We start from the raw sequence: 19,956 nt of genomic DNA, 5'->3' as shown, positions 1-19,956 counted from the left end.
ATTACTAATTTTGGATGGACGTTGTGAATTTATCTTGGAATAACAATATCTATGATAGGTGTTGATTTGGTAGTCATATATGTATATTGAAAATTGTTAATGATTTTTTGACGGGGAATTAATACATATAATAACACTGCTATTTTTTGGATGGATGTTGTCAATTTCCCTTAAATTTCTTTACAAACACTATGTTATCAATTAGAATTGTGATATCTTCTTTAATGATATTTAGAAACTGTAATATATTCACTATGTAATTGAAATTAGTAAAATGAACCTATAAAGGGGGTCATAAATGGAAAAAAGATACACTCTAAACAAGAAACCAAATGTGGGTGTAACCATAGATGCAAAATTAGGTGTAGAATTGGATGTTAAACTAGACATCAAAACAAGATGTAAACAAGGACACAAAAAAGGATTTTAAACTAGAAGTAAAAAATGGTGCAACACTAGACACAAAGAAAGGAACAAAAGAGGGAATACAAAAAAATACCAAGCTAGGTGCAAACGAGGATGCAAAAATGGACACCAAACTAGATGCAAAAAAGTATAGATAAATAGAAGTAAAATTGGATGCAAAAGGGGATGCCGAGTTGGGTGCTAAAAAGAAGCCAAAAAAGATGCAAATTTAAATGTCAAATGAGGATGCAAAGAATAGTGTAAAATTGGGATGCAAAATTGGACGCAAAAAGGGGTGTAAGAAAATACACAAAACAAGATGCAAAATGAGGCTAAAAAAAGGGTGAAACCAAGGACACCATATTGGATGCCAAAAATGATGCATAACTAGATGCAAATTTAGACTCAAACCTAAGCACAAAATGAGATGCAAATGTGGACACAAAATGAGGCTGAAAAAAGGATGCAAAATTAGACACCAAAAATGATTCAAAATTGGATGTAAAAAATGGCGCAAAATTGAACATAGAAGTAGACACAAAAAATGGTGCAAAAATGGGCATAAAAATGGCTCAAAATTGGATGCAAAATGAGGTGCAAAAAGTGATGGAAAACTTAATGCAAAAACAAATGCAAAAGTGGATGTAAAAAATGGCTCAAAATTGAACGTAACATTAGACACAAAATGGGATGTGAAGGTGGACGCAACACATGGTTCAACATAAGATATAAATCTAGATGCAAATTTGGACTCTTAAAAGGATGGAAAATTGGATGCAATAAATGGCAGTAAAAATAATTCAAAATTGGATGCAACAAATGATGCAAAATATGGTGCAAAAAGGGGGGACAAATCCAATGCAAAAGTGGATGCAAAAAATGGTGAAAAAAAAGATGCAAAAAATGGCCACAAAAATGGATGCAAAATTTGGTGCTCAATTAGATTCAACATATGGTGCAAAATTGGATGCAAAAAATGGTGCAAAAATAGACACAAAAATTGGCTCAAAACCATATGCAAAAACAACTGGAAATTTAGAAGCAAAAAGTGGCATAATACATGTGCAAAAAATGTCGTAAGACTAAGTGCAAAAATTAGCACAAACTAAATGCAAAAAATGAGCTAAATTGGATGCAAAAGATGGTCTAAAACTTGATCCAAATGATGTCACAAAACTGGGAGCAAAGAATTGCACAAAACAGGAAGTAAAAAATGACGAAAAAATAGATCCAAAAAATGGCACAAAACTAGAAGTAAAATCTATCATAAAGCTAGATGAAAATCTTGGTGAAAAATTTGATGCAAAATATGGCATAAAAAAGATGCAAAATCTGGTGCAAAAATGAATGCTTTAAAAAATGTATAATAGCACCAGATTTAGCGCCAGGTTGCTCATCTCTATTGGAGTCAGTATCACTTACTCTAAAAATCATAAGGAGCCCTTGCAAACTAAGATGAGATATGTTTCTCATTCCAGAATGAATAACAAAACCCGAGTTAGAGAAGAAGAAGGAAACATTCAAATAAATAGTGTTAAATATACTAGGAGTCCATGCACAATCACTGAAGCTGTCTTTTATCTAAGGAAAGGAATACGTCTTCCAAGCACTCAACAAACTCATTCCTTTAACTATTAAGTAGAGCAACCCTATCTCTCTCAAAGCATTTGGGCATTGTTGAAGAGAGAAAATAGAAATTTTGTAAATTTATTTTTCTATGCTTCGAGAGATCCTTAATGATTGTAACACTTTCATATGGAGAAAAATGGAATGAAACCTCTTCATCATGTTGGAGTTTCCCAATAGGGATCTCCTAGGTGTTAATTTTCTAATACCACATCTAATTTGATTTTCTTGGAAATGTATGTTATACCCAAAAAATATTTCACCTAATATTTTTTTTTTGAAATTTGTTGAAAATAAATACACGAGTATTATAACTTTAAATAAAATTTGCAGCAGCCCCTAGGGGGGAAACTTGATTAATGATTGCAATGATATGAAGTCTTTGTGAAGTTAAAGTTCAAGGTTCAAATGCCCCTTGATTTACCATGTGGATCATGCATGGGGGAATGTATCAGTTCACTTAGAGATTATAGTGGTAGCGGTCAAAATCAACCTCATGTCACACAAGTACAAGGCTGACCCAATTGCTGATTCATCTCGATACAAAAAAAAAATGCAACAGAAAATAAATGGAAAATTGGTCACAAAACACATAAGAGAATTAAGCCCAGAAAATTCTCCTTCACTTTCTATTACTTAGGAAAATTAGGGCCTCCTTTAACAAGGAAATCAACCCATAGAGAATACACAAAAAAATAACAATGGAAGCTAACAACTGGACCCCCCTAAAAAATTCAGCTTGCACGTGTGTTAGTTCTTTTCATAATTAATCCCACTTGTAGCAACTTGAGCTCCTCCCAAATTTGACATAAACCCTCACAACCTCCCCAAATTCACATACTACTTGGTAGACCTTGGCCTCATAAGTCTCAGTGTCCCCCTGCACACAACACTCAACCTCCTCGACAAACAAGTCTTGGCTCTCCTCTTTTGTGCTCGACCTACAAACTTGTGCTACAAAATTCATGTAGATGCACACCTTTTAAATTCTCTTCAATCTTGAGTCTCTCACTCACATGAGAAAATCGTTCTCACTCACATGAGAAAATCACTCTCCCAAGAATAATGTATCATGAGATCTCCCTTATGCTTCTTTTATAATTTCTCATTGAGCTAGATCTCCTAAGTGAAGGATGGCTAGGATCAGATCCTAAGCCTCACTTGGGGTCCACAGTTAAGATCAAATCTAGATCACTTGAACAATTAAATTATTTATCGTTAAAAAGTTAGCTCAATAATTAACATTAATTGATAAATTAATTAATGTACTTTTCCTAAGTTAAACTTAGGAAATAGATTATAAAAGTCACTTATTCCTCGTGAACAAGAACCTAAAGAGGAAATTTTCTACCTTTTTCATGTCTGGCATCTAGCCTATGTAGAAGTACCTATCCAAGCTTTTAACATCAACACTCCCTCCTACAAAGGAAGGTGTTCTGCACCACCCCTAGTTTATCTCTGTAGAAAACAAGCTTCCCCTTCACTAGGGGTTTGGTGAAAATATCTGCAACCTGCTCATTTGTGGATATCCATTGAAGCTTCACAACTCCCCTCTAGACCCTGTCATGGATGATATAATATTTTATCACTATAAGCTTGGACCTACCATGGAACATTAGATTGTCAAAAAGCTTGATGCAAATTTGATTTTTATAATGAATCACCGTTAGATCCAACTTAATACCAAATAACATTGTGAACATCTTGCAAAGCTATATGGACTCAAAATCCTCTAACTAGTGGTCTAATACTTCGTCTTTGCTGAACTAAGTTCCATGAAATACCACTTATTGTTAAACCACGAGATCATTGCTGACCCCAAATTGAAATAGGTCCCAAATATGCTCTTCTTGTCCAGTGCAATCCCAACACAGTCTCAGTCTATATAGTTGACTAACTACACTCCACCAATCCTGACATATATAAGTGCATACTCCAATGTTCCTCGTAGATCCCTAAGCACATGCTTTGCTACCACCTAATGAACCCTGCTTGGGTCCACCATAAACGAACTCAATGTGTTCATAGAAAATCATATATTTGGCCCAGTGTTGACCGAATACATCAGAGAACCTATCAGTTCCCTATACAATGTGGGATCATGGATTTCAACATAGGCTTGCAACCCACCATCCAAAATCTATTCATAATTTCAACTACATCCTTCCCCTGTCCAAAGAAGATCTCACCTTCCTGGTGAAACATATCCAATCCCAAAACCAATGCATCATGTTGATTTCCATCTTAAACTTTACAGATAAGTATCTCTTGTACATCTCTATGAGCTTCTTTGACACTATCAGAAACACTTCATCCACATAAAATACCAGAATGAGTGGATTATCATCAAATAGTATGTAGTACAGGCTGGGATCTACCTCACTATTAGTGAAACCCATGCCTTGTGGATACCCATCAATCCTTTAGTACCATGATCTAGGTGCCTATTTGAGATTATATAGCACCATTCTTCAACTTGCATAAGAGAATATCTCTTATACACCTCAAAAACTCATGGTTTCTTGATACACACCTCTTCCTTGACCACACCATTGAGGAAGATTGTTTTCACATCCATCTGATGTATCCTCCACCCCATCTCTAATGTAATAGATAAAATAGCCTTGATAGTGACTAATAAAGAGTGAATGGATCCTCATAATCCACTTCCTCCTTTTGGGAGAACCCCACAACCTTAGCCTTGTACTTCTCGATGTTTCCATTTACAACTTGTTTGATCTTGAAGATCCATCTTGAACTAACCATTAATTTCTCCTTTGTCCTAGACACAATATCCCATACATCGTTCTTCATAATGGAAGAATACTATTCCATCATGGCATCCCTCCAAACCTGCTGGCCTGTTTCCCCCACAAAGATGGAAAGCTCAAAATCACTAATGTCACTCATAAGTGCCATGTAGTTGGAAATTTTTTGTGATGGTCTACTCTCCTAGAAAGTTTTCCTAGGAACCTCCACATGCTCCTGAGAATTTCTCAGAGTCTACTCAAGCCATCTTGACCTTTTCCTAACAAAGCTAGAAGGCGCCCCTTGCTCGTCGTCATGATCTAAAGATTGAGTACCCATTGTTGGCGTTGTTGGTCTCTCTTCAACCTTCTGAGACTCTTGCTCCAAATCATTTACCACTACTAGTATGGTATCATGTGACTTCCTCAAAGCTATATTCTCCTGAAATCTCATATCCTTGCTCACCAGAATATTCCCTTATGATGGAATGTACACCTTGTATACCTTGTAAGTCTTATTGTACCAAAAGAAAAATTCCCTTCTATCCTGAGTGCTCCAAGATTGACCTCTTTTTGTATGGTACATGGATATACACCGGGCACCCGTAGATACACAAATTCCCCACCTTGGATTTCACTCCTGTCAACACATTCTAAGGAATCTTGTCCCATATGACCTTGTAAGGACTCTTTTTCTAAGTATGGATTGATGTATTTCATGCCTTTTCCCATAAGAACATGGGTAGATCTTGATCATAGATTATGACTTTAGCAACCCTGATAATGACCCTATTCTTCTTCTTAGCAACTCCATTCTAATGTGGGTTATAAGTCACTATCAAATATTTCTTGATACCTACCTTTCTACAAGAGTACTTGAAATCATTAGAAGAATACTCGCCCCCATTGTTCGATCCAAGGAATTTTTCCTTCTTCCCAATCTAGTTTTCCACGAGAGATTTGAATTCCCAAAACCAATTGAAGATCTCATCCTTGGTCTTCATGAAGTAGATCCAAGTATGGTACCCACTCCGAAAGGACCCTACTTACAAAAGGATCACACACTTTAGAATGTACTAGATCCAAAAATCCTTTGGACCTAGAATCACTACTTTGGAAAGAAATCTTGGCACACTTTCAAGTGCACACCCTTTGCAAACACCTTGTTGTTCCACTCTACACTCAGGAAGACCAATGACAAACTCTGGTAATAGAGGCAAATCCCTGTGATGAAAATGTGACATCTTCTTATGCCACAACTTGCACAAGTCATCACTATCATAAACCAAGGCACATACCGACTGAGCCTTCAACATGTACACGTTTCCTTCTCTCCTGCAAATCACCCAAATTGTGCTCAAACTGGAAGATATCATCTTGACAAGTTCCTATCCATATCAAAGAAAACTTTGTGCCCTTTTTCCTCCTTCATTGAGACCGCTAGTAAGTTCTTAGTCAACCCTAGAACATACAATACCTTTGTCAACTCCAAAGGCTCTTCTAACTCTAGCTGAAACTAGATAGTTACAACATCTTCTACTACACATCTAACATTGTTCCCAAGATCCACATGTAGATTTGAGTCTCCCTCTGAAATACAAGGGAACAAATCTCATGATCTCATCATGTGACAAGAAGCACCAATGTTCACAATACATACCCTTGGCTATGGTGCCAAAAATACAAGACACCAACGAGAACTCCTCAACCTTGGTGGAAAAATTGCTCACATGCATTTCCACTGCAGCTGCTACTTATGCATCCCCCTTTCCCTTCTTCTTGTGGCCAAACTTGTGACATGTGAAGCACATAAATTTTCTCATGTCCTCCTTCTTCTCATCCTGTGAAGTAGATTTTCCACTCGCGTTCTTCTTGTGTTCCCCCTTTCCCTTCCTTGCCTAACTTGCAAGGGTGAGGTTCTCATCATCACCTTTTTGTTGGCTATCATGTAAAGACTCCTCTTGAATCTTCTTATTGATGAAGTCAACCCACAACCTCTCCCAATATAAAAGCTTCTCTCATCCCACAACACCCTTAATGAAGGGATCACATGGCTTTGTGAAGCTATTCAAGGTTGTCCTCACAAGTGCCTCATCTGACACAACCTCCCCAACTACAACCAACTCATCACAAGCATCTGTGATTCTAGTGAGATAAGATGCTATAATATCTGACCTAGACATCTTGTTGTTCTTGAGCTTTCCCCTCAATCTCATTTTTGTTGTTGTGATTTTCACTTTGGTACAACTTAGTAAGAGCCTCTTGCATTTCCTTAGATGATTTATTTCTAGAAAGATGAGAGATAACATGATCTTTGACCCAATCCAGAGTGATTCTCCTTGCTTTCACATCCTTTTATTATGGATGGCCAATTGTGTAGCATCAATAAGATGGGTGAGTTTCTTATCCGTAAACTCCCAAATTCCATTCTCCATCAATAACAATACTATCCCTTGCTTCCAAATACTATAGTTGGATGCCCACTCCAACCAAATTTCAAACCTCAACATTGTTGCGACCATTCTAACAACTTCCAAATCAAATTCTCAAACCCCAAAAATAATAATATATCTATTTGAAAATTATGTTATTGCTATAAACCACCATGACAAATTAATCTCCCTTCTCTTCTGATTTTTTAGTGCTCTGATACCATGCTGATTTTCTAATACAATATTTGATTTTTCCTAGCAACTTATATTATACTTAAAAAATGTTTCACCCAATAAAATCTTCTTCCTTTTTTTATGAAAACTACTGAAAATAAATACAATGCTATTTTAACTTTAAATAAAATTTGCAACAGAAAATAAATGGAAAATCAGTCACAAAACACAACAGAAAATTATACACAATAAATTCTCCTTCACTTTCTATTACTTAGGAAATTTAGGGCCTCCTTTAACAAGGAAATTGACCCACAGAGAATAAACAAATAATATATCAATGGAACCAGGAAACTCAGCCATGTTATTGCAAAATCTAGCAGTCCTAGTGCAAAGTCTCACTAGGAAGGTCCAAACCTCGTGGCAACAAGAGATCAACCACCATTGTCACCTCAACAACCTTTCTCTAGCTGTTTAGTGGTAATTTAACCACAAGGGATGCTTCCCTATATGCACATCACCTAGGGATATTCAATAAGAAGGGTTCAAGGTGATGGAAGAGTTCTAATGATTGGGATAGGGTACTGGTAGATCACGAAGGGCTAACCTAATCTTTACCAAAGCACAAGAATTCTTTCCCTAGGCCACTAAAACAAATTAGAGGGTTGTTATAAGTTAGGGTTTGATAAAATTTCAATCATGAGACATGCAATGTCAATTAACATTTAGAAGAAATAGCCTTATGATGCTATATCCATAAAGGGTCAAGAATATCAATTAGATATGCAAGATTTAGGCTTTGCAATTGGGTTTTTGTAGCTAAAACATGCATAAAACAACAATACAATGATGACATCATCCCTAGAAATAGGTTTTTACAATGCAATAAACGCTAATTTTTTTTTTTTAACAATTATTTAATGAAATTCCTATCTAGAGGACAACATGTCAAATAAAATTAATTTTTAGCAATATTTCAAAGAAACCCTAACCCTATATATCTAGAATTTAGAGAGGAGAGAGAAAACAATTGAAATAGGGAGATTGATCACCACCACCTAGACTAATGCCTTGATATAAATGGGTAAATGGAATTATCTAGGTCAAATTCAATGGGGACGACATTTATGAAGAGAGTGAGAGGGTCGAGGCCTCTTCTTTCAAACCCTAATGACTTCCTTAATAGGGATATTTAAATTCTAGAGGTGCACACTTGGAGTTCTCTTAAAGAATCAAGGGAAAACAATTTCATATAACATAGAATCAAGATTTCTAGATAAATATAGAAATTCTAACCATGGCACATATAGAAACTGATCCGTAAACTTCTCTGGATATTGACAGTTCATCACAACATATATGATAATATTATATATAAAATCTAAAATTCTACACTATTATATTTTTATTAGATTTCTAGATCCGTAGATTTATTGTTAATAGCGCATGCATGTGAATGCAAATTATGCAAAAAAATAGAGAACTGAAAAATAAAAGTTCACACACACATATAACACAAGATTTTCTCTAGGAAACCCTTTCAGGAGAAAAACCCAGCTGGAAGGTGAGGCCACTTCACTCTCCTTCTCTGTCTGGAAATATGGCTGTGATTACAAAGAAGTATGGTATATGGCCCATGGGCTACTACAGTGCACAAATCCTCTCTATGTGCTCTACCTCCTATCCCTCTGGCTATTTTTTGCTCAACTCTCGAACAAATTCCCTCGAAAGAATGTAATCCCTTTTCCTACTAGTGGCCTAGTTATCACATAGCCTGATAGCCTACTAATGGTTAGGTTTGACTACATCGACTCATACAAAGTTATAATATAGAATCTTATAGGTTATTTTACATCATAATCACGTGGCTAGCCCCTTTTCAATGAATAATAGGGGCTAACATGGTACTCTCTCGAACTATGGTGGTGAAAACATGAAGGTTAACTTATGAGTGGCATAACTTTCACATATAGACTCCGATTGACGCGATCCTTGCGTCGTTGGAAAGGTATATGTGTGTGGAATAACATGAAAAAGTGTTTCATAAGATAAACAAAGTTTTACCCCAAGAAAACGTCATTTTATGCCTCAAAATGTTTCTGGAAGGTTTCAGACCCTATTTTGCCAAACTAGATCCTGCCAGTAAAAACAATCTCGTGAGTTAATTCCCCCACTTTTTCCACTCTAAATGAATCGATATGGATGAAAACCAATATAATGATCCAATCAGGATCAAACCTCTCCATTTTGGGAGATTTTAGATTCCCAAAAGCTTCTATTGAATGAGGTGAGGAAATATTTCCTAGCCCTTCTTTATGGTGTACCATTTAGCTTTGCCTTGAAGTTGTACTTTCAACCCAATCTACCAAAGGTCATGCTACCCCTGTCTTGTAGTTCTGGACCACTTATACAAAACTATATCTTTTTTCAACTCATCCTGAGAATCTGGGGTCAAATCATCCACATAAGGTAGGACATGTTCCTCTTCTTGATCTAACATGGAAGGCTCATAGAGTTTCAAATTCTCTACATTCACAACAGATTAAATCCACATATATGGTGGTAAACTGAGTCGATAGGAATTATCACCCACCTTTTCCAATATCTCCAAGGGACCATACCTCAAAGCCTTGATTTTATTACCGGGCCCCTGTAGCCTCTCCTTATTCAACAATAGCCATACTTTGTCTCCCACCTTCAACGATTTCGTTGTTCCATGCTAATCATGTTTGGATTTATATTTCTCCTGTGAATTATGCAGTGTCTCTTGCACATGTATATGGATATGCCTAATCTTCTCTATAAATTTTTCATCCCTCAAAGCGTCTTCTGTAAGATCTTCCCTCACTCCTCCTTTCTACCCATATGTGATGTCCAAGGGTGAAAGTGGAAAATATCCAAAACAAGTTTCAAATGGGAACTTTCTTATAAAAATGTGGACTACTCTATTGTTAGAATGATGTATATATATCAAATTTTTTTCCTCAGTCTTCAAATGCTCCTGGTTTTATCCCCTTAGAAGCTGCACCAAAGTCCTGTTGACTGCTTTTGTCTATGGATGGAATGTTGTAGATCTCTTCAACTTTGTGTCCATATTCTTTCACAATGTAGTCCATAATGCACTGAGAAATCTTGTATCCCTATCTAAAACGATGCTTCTTGGTATCCCAAAGTTCACCTAGACCTATCCAAAGAACAAGTTTGTTGCTTCTTTCACACCGATGGTCTTTTTACAGGGCATCAAAACACACACCTTGCTGAACCTATCAACTACCACGAACAAGTAGTGATGTCCCTTCTTGGTTGTTGGTAAAACTCCCACAAAGTCCATGGAAATTATTTCTCAAGGGAGAATGGGTACATGTAAGGGATGATATAGACCTTATTTTTTGTTGCTAGGCCTACTAGTACAACATAGAATGCATCCTCTTATGAACCTAATTACATGCTCTTGTATCTTAGGCCAATACACATACTTCTGCAAGTTGGCCACGTATCTTTGCAAGTAGGCCACGATCTTGCCTACACCAAAGTGCCCTGCAACCTTGGAGGTGTCAACCTCTCTAATCAACTGCAATCACTCACCTTTAAGAATGCATAACTTATCCAACCTATAGAGTAACACATCCTAGACATGATAGTCAACAGTGTTGTTGCCTTCATGCATATGAATATGACTATGCAACTATTGAAACACCTCCTTGAAGACCTCATCCTCCAAATATGCCTCTCTATATGAATCATGGGTGAATGGCTCCATGTGCATAAGAGTTCCCAAAGTTGTGATATTTTATGTGGTTGGCCTTGAAATCATGTCAACCAACTTGTTTGTGTTGCCCTTTTTGTACTTGATCACCAAGTTAAACTGTTGTAGAAACCCATCCACTTGTAATGCCTGGTCTATTGTAGCTTACTTTGGGCCTACAAGTACAATAGTGACTGGTGATATGTGCGGATTATTGTCTCGTTTCCCATAAGATAATTCTTCCACTTCTTCACATCTTGCGCCATGGCATAGATCTCCTTGTCGTAGGTAGGGTAGTTAAGAACTATCCCCTAAAATACTTCATAATGGTAGCATACATGCCTTCCTCCCTGCATGAAGACCACTCCCATAATATACCAACTTGCATTTTTCTCCACTTCAAAGGGCTATTGCAAGTTTGGTAATTTCATAATAGGTGCTTCACTTAGCTTCTTCTTTTGCTCCTCGAAATCCCCCTGTTGACCCTTTCCCCACTGAAAACACTTTCCACCTATTGTTATAGCATGGAGTAGTGTTGCTACTGCTGAAAATGAGGCTATGAATTTCCTCATGTATTGTGCTTCCCCAATGAAAATCATGACCTCAAAAAAATTAGTAGGCACTAGCCATTTCATGATGGCATCCATCTTGGAAAGATCTATCTTCAACTTTCCTCCACCTATCACATACCGCAGATACACCACTGTTGTGAAAACTTACACGTCTTGAGATTTGCTACTAGTTGGTGCTTCTTTAATGTCTCTAGCACCTGCGTCAAATGAGAGATGTTCTCCTCCCAAGTAGCATTGTATACCAATATATCATCCAAATAGACAATAACAAATGAATCTATAAAAGGGCGCAGTACATCATTCATTAATATCATAAACGTAGTTGGTTCATTACATAGGCCAAATGACATGACCAAACATTCATACAAAACTTGTTTATTTTTGAAGGTAGTCTTCTAGGTATGTTCTTCTTTGACTCGAACCTAGTGATATCCAAATTTTAAGTCCATATTGTAGAAGTATTTTTCTTGCTAAAATTGATCTAGTAGATAATCTATTCTAGGTAAGGGGTACCTATTCTTGAGCGTCATTTTATTCGACGCCTTGTAATCTATACACATCTTCCAAGTCCCATCTTTCTTTGACACAATGATGATGAGTGACCCACATGGTGATGTACTTAGTTGAATGACATCCTGTTCCAGCAGTTGCTACAACTATTTCTTCACCTCACGTACTTCTATAACATTCTACATGTACAACCCAAAGTTTGGCTATGGGAAGTGTGGAAATAACCGCATCTCATGCTCCACTTCCCTCTTAGGTGGTAACCCTTTAAGCTCTTGTAACACATCCTTGTATGGATATAACAATTATTATATTTTTTGTTTATGTTTCTTAGCACACCCCTTCAAGGATGCCTTGCCTCTTACTAACTCTTCTATAGATTGAATTTCTATAAAAAATAATAAAACATACTTCTTGGTGGAATTGATCAATAGCTTGGATTGGTTGGAAATTACCAACAAAATTTTTGACTTGCCTTTATGCATGTTGATGATCAACAATTTTCCATTCTTGACAAGGAAATATTGGTTGGCTCTCCGCATGAATATTCCATCTCACATGTACATGTAGGGGATCCCAAAGGGGAACCAAATCTAGTTCTAGTTCATTAATAGAATCACTACTGACAGAAAATCTAATTTTACACTATTTTGTTACCTTCAACTCTGCATCCTTATTTACCCATCCCATCAAATATGGGTTTGGATGATCACGAAGTTCCAACCCCAAATCCTTGACCAACTCTGCTACAATGAGATTCGCCTGCAATCCTGAATAAAGCAAAGAATCGATCTTTGTCTTCTTGACTTGTATCTTTATATGGAAAAGTTTGGTCATTTCTTTCTTTTCTTCTTGTTGAAGGCTACTTAGATTCGCCTCCTTCTGCACTAACGTACATACAATATTCTCATCTACATCCGAGCTACTTTAAATTTGGTTGCTCAAATTAGTGGCCATGAGATTCTTCATATTATATTTATTTTTGTTCTTCAGGTTTAGCTCTGGATGCAACTTCCAACACTTCTCCTTTGTATGGCCATCAATGTCACAGTGGTTGTTGGGATCTTGGCATTGGTGTGTTGTGGTTGTTTGCTTCTTCTTCCTCTCCTTAGAAGCGTCTTACTTCTCCTGCTTCAATCCACTTGATTGTTCTCTCTTTAAGCCTATGTTCTTCAGGTATTGTGCTTGTACACAAGCCTTGTCCATTTTTTTGAGCTTGAACAATATCACTTTCTCCAACAAATGGAAGTGTATACCTCCAAAATACTTGAGGAGTACATCTGAGTTCTTTGGGGAGATATAAATATAAATATTAAACTGTTAATTTAAATAATATATAACAATATACTAATTAAATATTTATTTTATACAATGAAGATAAAACCAAAATTATTAATATCAAAGAACATGTATTTTTATCTCACTAAAATCCATAAAATTGCTTCCAATCACTAAATTTATCGAAATAAAAAAATGAAGATATGTGCATTATCTTTCTCCACATGAAAAGTAAAAACTATTTATTTATTTACTTAAGGTAAACTAAAAATAAATTTGAATAAAATGGCTAGAGTTTGTGGTTGTAGTTTGGTTGAATTTCCATAAGAAAAGTCAAAGTTGAAGCTATGTAGGCCAACTACAAGGTTACCTTAGCCAATTAATAATTTCTTTGAATAATAATTTCAGTCATACATATCAATTTGTGTGGTGTCACTTTTATATATTTATACACAAACAAAACAATGGTATTCTAACTTTAAAAGAAAAAATCTAAACCAATTTTCCTCATTGATAGAACCACATAACATTTGCATATTGATCCGAATTGGATCCATGAAGAATATCACAGTACCATGACTGTATCAAATTATGACAAAATTTCGAATTTATGAACACAGAGCGATTAGGAAGACCTCTGGACAGTGGCAGTTGCAGCCAGTGAGGAACGACGAGGACCTTGGTAAAAACGCGCTGAGCGAGGCCCATGGAGATTGCGCAGGAGGCAAAACTGGCACTTGGGAAGCCCGGATCGGGAAACAGAGGGCATTTCTGATGCGTGATTAGTGCTAATTGCGCATCGTTGGGAAAAACCCCTCGAGAAGGAAAAGCCCCAAAGCACTCGGTCGCATGGAAGCCGGGAAAACCGTGGGGAAAGCAATAAGGTGAAAGGCGGGTCCCGCGCTCCAAAATCGACAGTATATCGAGGGCATCCTTGGGCGGTAAGCGGATTTGGAGAAAACCGAGCGATTCCATTCAGCGCCCGACGCATGGTAGGTGGATGAGAGAGAAAACCACCACTCATCGCGTGCTAAGGATCGAGAAAGTTAAACCACGCGAAATGAGCGAATGTCGTAGGATATGGGTGCTCCAGATCTGACGGCTGAGATTGCGCCCAACGGAGAAACCAGATTTGACAGGGGATTAAGCCGCGACATAAAGAAATTCTGAAGTCCAATTTGACGCTGAGATGGTGGATGAGTCATACCACAGTGTAACTAGAAAACTGAACCGACGAGGAAGAGTTGGTGCAGTTCGCGAAAGGACAAGTGGCCACTCCCTGTGAGCTGTTGACGATGACGCAGAGACAGGGAACTCCAAGCGAGCAGTAGTAGGCGATCCGACGGGGGCGGAAGAGGAAGCGAGCAGTTAGGGATAGATTGGCTTTAAGCCATGAACAGACACAGAACAGAGGACACGGAGAGGAGAACAAAGACAGAGAGAGCGAGAGCGAAGAAAAGACAGTGAAGCAAGAAGCAGAAAGACAGAGGGCTGAGCTGACCTACAACATAAGGTAGAATCGAGTAGACATAGAGCTTGAGAGGTTCAAGCAATCCCTGAGAGGATCTGTCAGGAATCAAGTACCATATTGGGCTCCTCCCATTAAAGACCAGAGAGGTCGAGACTTGGATAGGAAAAGAGTCTGTGTACTCTAGTGGCTTGGGGAATCCAAGAACCACCCTGCCAAGCATCATTTCTGTTTCAGGAGACTCGAATTGAGCTCCTCATTGTAAATCTATGCTTTAAAGACACAATAAAAGAAGGCCACCACTGAAAGCTGGATCGGAGACGTAGCCCTGGAGGATAGGGTGAACTCCTTATTAATTGTTGTGTTCTTGCATTTGCTTACTGTGTTTCTCTTGCTGTTTTCCATTTTCCAGTGTCTGTGTATTTTGCAATCTGATCGATCCATTGCCTAAAATAACATAGACACACACCAACACATGAGTCTGTAATACCTTCATTCAATAATTCTTTAACTGAGATCACTCAAGAGTGATTTTCAGATCAAGTGGTATCAGAGCTCTAGGTTGTTAAGGTTAGACAAGATTGTGTTGGTTTAGCTGTTGAATGCTAACTAGATCAAAGCTCAAATTAGGAGAAGGAGAGTTGGTCGAAACTAATCCTAAATTGGGAGAGTGTATCCTCGGAAGACAATGTCAGAGGAAGGTTCTATGGGACCAGACCCTCAATTCATAGATAGTTTCCTAGCCATAAAGTCCATGGTAGAGGAAATGTATAGGGACTTTAGAAAACATAAGGAGGAAGATTCATCAGGCTTCAAGAAAGACAAAGGATAAGATGAGTCTCACTTCCATGACCACTCAAAAGGAAAAGGGAAAGAGGAAAGCTTTCTCACACCTCCTAATAGCCCTGAACACAAAAAGAAAGCATCTTTGATCAAACTAGATGTTAAATTTGATTTACCTATATATGATGGAGAGTTGAATGCAGAAAAGCAGGACAATTGGATTAGACAAATTGATGTTTATTGCAGAGTGCAGAGTATTGACTCAGACAAGAGCAAGATTCAGCTGGCAAGTCTACGCCTTGGAGGCACTGCCTTGGTTTGGTGGGAAGGCACGACCCAAGCTAACATGAAGAGACATGGTACGACTATCTCTGCCTGGATTGAATTGTTTCTGCAATAAAAAAAATAGTTCTATCCATTGGCCTACATGCAGCAAGCCATGATGAGTTGGAAAACTCTTCGACAGTTGAAAGGGCAAAGTGTGCAAGGGTATACTCAATAATTTAGAAAGAGAGCATTGATTCTAGGAATCTCACTAGACTCATTTAAGACTCTGTTGAAGTACATTGGTGGTCTACACAACTACATGAGGCACACTATCCTCATGTTTAATCCCACTAGTATAGATGAGGTATCTGTACAAGATACTCATCTAGAAGTTAGAGGAAAGAATGGAAGTTCAGAAGTTGGGGGACCATCCCAACCCACTGCAAGCAAGAATAAGGAGAAAAGAAAGTAGAAATGGAAAGCAAGGAAGGCTAACACTGCACAGAAGAGCAAGGCTTCATGCACTCACTGTAAAAAGGATGGGCATGATGATGAGCACTGTTGGATTCTGCATCTAGAGCTAAGACCTAAGAAGTTCGAGGGAAAGAAGAAGAAGACTGTTGCAACTATTCAGAAGGATTTGGGGTCAGACTCAGGAGATGAAACAACTATTGCAGCCACAGGTATAAAAGGTAAGAATTCTGAAGCATCTACTAGTAATTCTGCACAATCTATTATTGATGAAGAAAATGAGAGAAAAAGACATGAGATTTTCCATATTCGAGTTATTTCCAAACATCAAAAGATTGATACTTTGTTTGATAGTGGCTCACAAGTAAATTTAATTTCTGAAGCAATTGTAAAGAAGTTGGGATTAGTAACTACACCTCACAAGAAACCATACCCATTAGGATGGTTAAATGATAAAGCACAACTACAAGTGACTAGACAGTGCAAACTCAAGTTTTCTTTTGGGTCAACATTTGTAGATGAGGCCGAGTTAGACATAATTCCTTTGGATATATGTGGAATTGTTTTAGGAAGTCCTTACTTGTATGACAGAAAACCTATTTCCTATAAACCTGAGAACAAGTATCTACTTGTTAAAGATGGAATCGAATACTTTGTAAGAGATCATAAGCTTAAGAATAATTATACTCTCATAAACTCAAGGCAGATGAAGCGAATGATAAATTCATGTAAACAATTCTTACTGATGGTTGTAAAGGAAAAGAAACCTGAAAAAACCAATGTATTTGAGGGCTGTAATGCTGAACAACAAGCTGATTTAGAAAAGGTTGTTTCAGAGTATGATATCTTGTTTCAAGAACCTACAGATCTGCCACCCAAAAAGGAAATAGTACATGATATTATTTTGCAGCAAGATGCTCCATTGCCTAACATTGGAATGTACAGGTTGTTTGCTTTAGAGAATGTTGAAATCAAGAAGCAGGTGCAGGAGTTGCTCGAGAAAGCGTTCATCAGACCTAGCACATCACCATGTGGGTCACCAATCGTTTTGTTGAGAAAGAAAGATGGCTCATGGAGAATGTGCATTGATTACCGAGCACTGAATAAGATAACAATAAAAAATCGTTATTCCCTTCCTCGCATAGATGATATTTTAGATGAATTGAAGGAAGCTGTTTATTTCTCCAAGTTAGACTTGCACAGTGGATACCATCAGGTCAGAGTTGCAGAACAAGATGCATGGAAGACTGTTTTCAAAACAAAGCAGGGATTGTATAAGTGACTAGTTATGCCCTTTGGCTTAACTAATGCTCCTGCTACTTTCATGAGATTAATGAATGATGTACTCAGACCTTTTCTTGATGATTTTGTTATTGTGTATTTGGATGAAATTATGATTTTTAGCAAAACATGGGAAGAACATTTAAAGCATGTTAAGCAGACACTAGATGTTTTGAAAAGAGAAAAACTTTATGTTAAATTCTCAAAATGTGAATTTGGAAAAACTTCTCTGAATTATTTGGGTCATATAGTAGGGGGTGGTGAATTGAAGATAGATCCCTCTAAAGTGGCAGTCATTGTAAACTGGCCTAAACCCAAATCTTCTATAGAAGTTAGAATCTTCTTAGGAGCAGCACAATATTGGAGGAATTTCATTTCTAACTTTTCCTTAATTGTAGCTCCCTTAGATGCTTTAACAGGATTGAACAAGAAGTTTCAGTGGGGAGGCAAACAACAAAAAGCCTTCGACACCTTGAAAGAAAAGATTAGTAAAGCACCTGTACTAGCACTGCCTGATCTTCAAAGACCGTTTGAGATCCAAACAGATGCCAGTGACTATGCCATGGGAGCAGTGTTGACACAACACGGTAAACCCATATGTTATCATTTTGAGACATTTAATTCTGCAGTAGTTAACTATCCTACATATGCTAAAGAATTGTATGCATTAGTACAGAGTGTGAAAAAGTGGAAACATTACTTAATGGGCAAAGAGACAGTAATACATACTGATCATCAACTACTTCAATACCTACACTCCCAAACTAAATTGCAACAATCAAGACACCATAGATGGATGGGTTTTCTACAAAAATTTCATTTAGTCATCACATATAAAAAGGGCATACATAATAAAGTTGCAGACATGTTATCAAGACCCATTATAAATGCATCTACTATACTTAAGCACAATTCTGTGTTACATGAGAGCTACATTGAACAATATGCTCAAGATATAGACTTTAAATATGTATATGCAACTTTAAGTCAAGGCAAAAGAGTAAAAGAATTGGACTATCATGTAAAGGACCGACTCTTGTACCATTGTGGGAAGTTAAGCATTCCACAAACTGAAAGAGTAAAGATAATTCGAGAAGCACACACTTCTCTAATATCAGGTCACTTTGGGGTAAGTAAAACAGTTGCACAACTGCAAAGATTTTGTTATTGGCCAAAAATGAATGAGACAGTTTCTAGATATGTAAGAGGGTGTACTATGTGTGCTAAAAGCAAGCCCAACAATAGAAAACTAGGCTTGTACACTCCATTACCAGTTCCTTCTCACCCTTGGGAAAGTGTTTCCATGGATTTTGTTGGAGGACTGCCTAAATCTAGGAAAGGTCATGATTATCTATATGTTGTTGTGGATAGGTTCAACAAAATGTGTATTTTGATACCTTTTAATAAACATATTACAGCTGAACAAAATGCAAAACTGTTCTTTGAACATGTATGGGTTCATTTTGGATTACCCACTCCCATTGTATCTGATCGAGACACCCGATTTGTGGGGAAGTTTTGGTCAAGTATGTGGGAACTGATGGACACCAAATTGAAGAAAATCACAGCTTTTCATCCACAAACTGATGGCCAGACCAAAGTAGTCAACAGGACAGTGATCCAGTTTCTCAAGGGATATCGCAACAAACATCTTAAGCTTTGGAATGAACATTTGTGTTATGTGCAGCATGCTTACAATAGAGCAAAACATTCTTCTACACAGAGATCTCCTTTTGAGACCTGTTTTGGTTTCACACCAAGGTCTCCTTCGGATTTTGTCTTTGGTAAAGACACCACAGTTGAGGGACACAGTGATGTGGATAGGGCAACTAAGTTCATTGAACAGATCCAAGAGATCCACCAGGCAGTACAGGAAAAACTGGAAAAGAGCCAAGCCAAATACAAGGCAAGGCATGACAAACATCGGATGGAGCATAGTTTCCAAGTTGTTGACCAAGTCTGGCTGTACATCAGCAAGGACAGGATGCAAGGTGAAGGTAAAAAGCTAAAGCCTATAAGGTATGGACCTTTCAAGATACTTGAGAAGATTGGTGAGAATGCTTTTCGCCTTGATCTACCAGCTTACATGCACATCTACTCAGTCGTGAATGCAGATTGCTTGAGATTGTTTGAACCTTCACTAATTGAGGATCCTGAAGAGCAGAGTCAATTGCCTTCTATTGATGACCTATTACCTGAA

This window comes from Pinus tabuliformis, chromosome 8 (assembly GCF_031772625.1).
Source record: "Pinus tabuliformis cultivar Carrire ecotype Pingquan chromosome 8, CPIR1, whole genome shotgun sequence".
NCBI lineage: Eukaryota > Viridiplantae > Streptophyta > Pinopsida > Pinales > Pinaceae > Pinus > Pinus tabuliformis.
Note: the sequence above shows the minus strand (reverse complement) of the source record.